General features: G+C 38.5%; 1 pseudogene; it reads left to right on the top strand.

Annotated features, from left to right (window-relative positions):
- The first annotated feature begins 3,856 nt into the window (after nt 1-3,856).
- LOC111741557 lies at nt 3,857-3,975 on the top strand (annotated as a pseudogene).
- The last annotated feature ends 661 nt before the right edge of the window (nt 3,976-4,636 follow it).

Genomic DNA, 4,636 nt, shown 5'->3' with positions numbered 1-4,636 from the left:
TCATCAAGAAGCCTTCTGAAAACCAGATGTCCCTGTCCTTCTCGAGACCACTACCATCCCCTATAGATCTCTGCAAGCCTCATCACCAACCTTGCCCTGCTTGGATGCCAGCACAAATGTAAGCTCGTAGAACTACTAGATAACCTTGGGAGAATCATTCTCTTTGCCTCATCAATGTTTCTATTTATATCTTTTCTTGCTCTTGTCTGGAGAATGGTATTCAATTATCTGAGACTCATTCTGTAGAGAGAGCTTGATTGACCAAAGGGAGAGGACACATTCTGTTATAGCCCGAGTTTAGACATCTGGGACCCCAGTCTGTTCTCCCCTCGCCGTCACCATCACTGAAGTTTAAACAGCTACATCTTAGACAACTTCTCCATTTCTGAAGATTTTATCTAACAAATCAGCTTAGTCTTGAGGGAGTTGGAGCTGTCAGACACTAATCCATAGCCGAGAGAGAAAGAAATGTATTAAAAGATGTTAGTGATCACTTTGTGCCAGACAGAGCTCACATTTGTCTTATGTCCAAAAAGTGATCAGTGGGGCTTCGCTGATGCTGTTAGAAAATATTTTACCACTAAATGAAAATAAAGATGAACTGCCTCTCTGAAGAATCAGAAGGTAAGAGATGATAACAAAAAGAATATTGACAGAATTTTATTTGATGTTTGATATTAGTGCCCCAGAACAATGCTTTAGGAATTATTTTCCCCTTTCATCTTAAAAACAGTATGAACAGACGTAGAGGTCATTCATATAAAAAAAAACTTGGATACATATGGCAAAACAGAACAATTTTTCAGGAAAGGAAAAAGCACACATATTTAAACAAACAGAAACATTAACTCCTCTGGCTATTAAGTTATAATTCCTTCTCTAGTCCATATCATACCAACCAATTACTCAACAATATCCTTCAATGTAAAGAGCATATTAAAATTTATTGTTTTTTGATTTATTTCATCTTACTGCCAGATCAGCCCTCTCCACACCATCTGCCTCTTCCACAATTTCCCTCAAGGACCAGAGAATTGTATTCATCCTGATACCTTCTGTAAACTGTGAGGCCTTAGGATGATCTAATGCAGGTGCATAGTCTTTTCTCAAAATGTTCCTGGTTTAGAGGACTTTGTCACAGGCTACATTAAAGAGTTTGGCATTATTATTACCCAAATTTCCTTCAAGACTTTCATTCATCATTCTGAGGAACACAATAATATGTCATCTTTGCACCTGCCTCTCAGAAGGTAGTAACCTCTTTTTTTTTTTTTTTTTTGCCATAGAGCATTTCCATAACTGGTCTTTTACCCTCAAATAATACAGCAGGGCCTGCTCAGTTTGAAACTGTGAGGATCCTCAGTGGTTTCACACTTAGCACCAGGAAGTCTCTGTTGGGCCCTTGGGGACCAGAACATTACCAACTGAGAACTTTTTACTTCTCTTCCACTCAGAAGGCACTGCTGAGAAAAGGTGGGAGGGCTGCCTGCTCAAGTGTGGCCTTCAAAGACAAGGTAGAGATTAAAATGTGGTACTGTGGCCTGTGAACCTGAGACACATAACTGTGGGGAATAGTGGCCCCTAAGGAGCCATGTGTACAAACCCATCCACAGCTGGAAAACGGTAAATGAATCCTGTGAAACAAAGAAGTGGTTTTCCAATGATGCTTTTACCATAAAGAAGATCATGCCTCATCTCAGCTCTCAATGCAATTTGATTTGATGCTGCCCGCATGAATCCCATTTACAAGAAAAAGCAACTTACAAAATCACTTTTTCCTTTATACCTCAGTTCCAGTTAAGCCAGGGGCCACAGACTCAATAAGGGATGTATCAGTTAATATACAGTTGAGGCTGCTATATGAAAAAAAAGACAAAAGTGAAAGTTCATTTTTCTGATGTAACAATCTGAGCATAAGCTTTCCAGAGCTGGTATGTGGCTCCTTATTAGAGATCCAGTTTCCTCCTATTTTTTTGCTCAGCTATTCTCAATGTGTAACTTCCATCTTGTGATATCAGATGGCTACTCTAGCTCCCATCAACATGTCCTTCTTCCAGCTGGCAAGAAGAAGAAAAGTAGCAAGAGTGGGTATCCTGCTTTACTTTAAAAGCATAGTCTGGAAGTTCCAAACATCAATTCCACTTTCATACCATTGGCCAGAACTTAGGCACATGACAACACCTAGCTGCAAGGAAAACTGGGAAATGTGTCATGGAGAATGTAATATTGGGGGACAGTTAGCACTCTCTGCACAAAGGACAAGACAAAACCAGTGAAGTCTGCTGGGTATAAGGGCATATGCATATTTTGTGTGGGTGGTAGAGCTTAAAACAAATAGGAGAGCCCCGCTTTGAGGGGCAGCCACTTTTATTCTAGGTAATACTGTCATGCAGAAATTCATGCTCAGTGTTCCAGATCTGCTGGTTTTCAAGAGAAGCCAGAAGTTAAAAAGAGATATCTCCAATTTTAAAATGTTAGTTCAGAAAATATTTTTAAACACTGTATGGGCCAAATGTATCTTGGACTGGCTTTTTGGCCCTATGTTAGATTTGATTTGCATGCAAGTGTCAATTGTGCTTAACTTCTGCCTGAAATGTAAAACTTTTAAAACCCAAAATTAGAGCTAAAAGATAAACCAGGCTAATAAAGAGTTGTGATCAAGATAAATTATTAAGTAAATAATACATTGAGCTTGTTGGTTGGGCAATGAGACAAAAAAAATCATGACTTGGCCATGAATTTCATCCTTCAAATGTATTTTACTTTTAGGTGTGAAATAATTGTAATCTCTCTCTGGGTTGCAATAACAAGGTAGTTAACCAAGTAAATGAAATGAAGGAAACGCTCAGGCTTCATTTTTCACGTGGAAGATGAAGACAATATATGCAGCAACCACGAAATGTGTCACTTAGATCTCCTGCTGTAGCATAATTAACTGTTGCCCTAGATGTTGTCCTGGATCCACCACCATGTTCATATGAAGGCCACACTTCCCATGAGTTGCTCCCAACCCATGATTGAGCACACAAGGGGAACTTCTCCAATGGTTGACTTTGGCTTCAGGACTCTTCATTGGCCTGGCCAAAACTTTCTTGTAACTGTGCTGCAGTCAGAGACTCCACCAGTCTAAGCCGCCTTCCTTCCATAGCTATCACAACTTCTCCCACTTTCTCCTGCTCCCCTCTTTTCTCTTTCTCCTCCATAAATCCCCTGCATATTTATTCCCATCTTGACATCTGCTTCAAATCAGACATGAACTAACACATGATGCAATGTGTGATAACAATAGCAATTATAGGAGTGGTTATAATTTACTGTGTGCCATGTGCCAGGCACTGTGCTTATACAAGCACAGTTCTGAGAAATAGAAATAGATTCTTTGGCAATAATAAAATAACTAACTTTATTGAGCACTTACTATGATATGTTCTAGATATGCATTGTCTTCACAAGAAGACTAAAATGGGTAGTGAACTTTTATTCTTCTGATGTTACAGATGTAACGAGGTGAAATAACTTGCTCAAGGTATGCATCTAGTAGGTGACAGACAGTGGCTCAAACCCAAGTTTGTCTCACTCTAAAGCCTAGTTAGTCCTGACAGATATTTGTGTAATCTCTTCCCAGTTTCTACCATATTCAAATATCACCACATACTACACTCACTTATATTATTTATGAAAAGCACCTGTACAATTATTTACTTTATATTTTTATTTAAATTAACTTATTTTAAAAACCTAAATAATTCATTTTAAAAAGAAACATAATAGCCCTAAAATAAATGATAAATTTCTATCCTTTGCCATAAATTAAAGATAATCCAAAAAATAATGACAATAAAAACAAAACAATATTATCTATGGCCATGCTACCCCAAACAAGCCCGATCCTGTCTGATCTCAGAAGCTAAGCAGGGTCGGGCCTGGTTTGTACTTGGATGGGAGACCACCTAGGAAGACCAGGTGCTGTAGGCATAAAAAATAAAAAAATAAGGGATTGTAAACTGACAAGGTCCTTGCAATCTGTGAGGTCAACCAAGGTTGCCTCGTCTAGAATATATCATTTATCTAGACGATATTGTAACATTTATGTAGGTGTTATATCTAATTGAAAACTTCAAATCTGAGGTCTGCACTCATGTCGTATTTTTTTTAAGGGAGATTAACAAGTGTTAGATGTTAAAGAAGTATTAGCTTCAAATGAAGATTTTTTTTCTTGACAACATGAGAAAAATTGAAAAAAATAAAAAGGGACTTTTTCAGTCTGGTACTCAATGCTCTTTAATGCTGTATCCCTAAAATCATCCTGGGTGATACGCTCTGGGAAATAATGACTGATGTGAAAACGGAGAATGCTCATTTGGATGGAAAAACAATTTTATACAATTGTCCCCTGCCCCCAAAAGAAAAGAAAATTAATTTTGTTACTTTTCAACTTCCGCAGGTTCTCAGTACACACAATTGTACCCGTTGGTTTATCTGGAGGGTGCAATCTTCCAAAAGTCAAACAAACCTGAGCCTGCAGCATGAGACAACCCTGCTTTTTGGGCAGGTGTATCCGGTAGAGAAACAAAACACAGCTCTGTGGTTAGGCCGCCTAGTGCACTGGAGTTGAGCACATTCACAAATCAGCCTG

Source organism: Pteropus vampyrus, unplaced genomic scaffold (genome assembly GCF_000151845.1).
Source record: "Pteropus vampyrus isolate Shadow unplaced genomic scaffold, Pvam_2.0 Scaffold79, whole genome shotgun sequence".
NCBI classification, from domain to species: Eukaryota; Metazoa; Chordata; class Mammalia; order Chiroptera; family Pteropodidae; genus Pteropus; species Pteropus vampyrus.
This window is presented reverse-complemented; position numbering and strand designations above follow the sequence as displayed.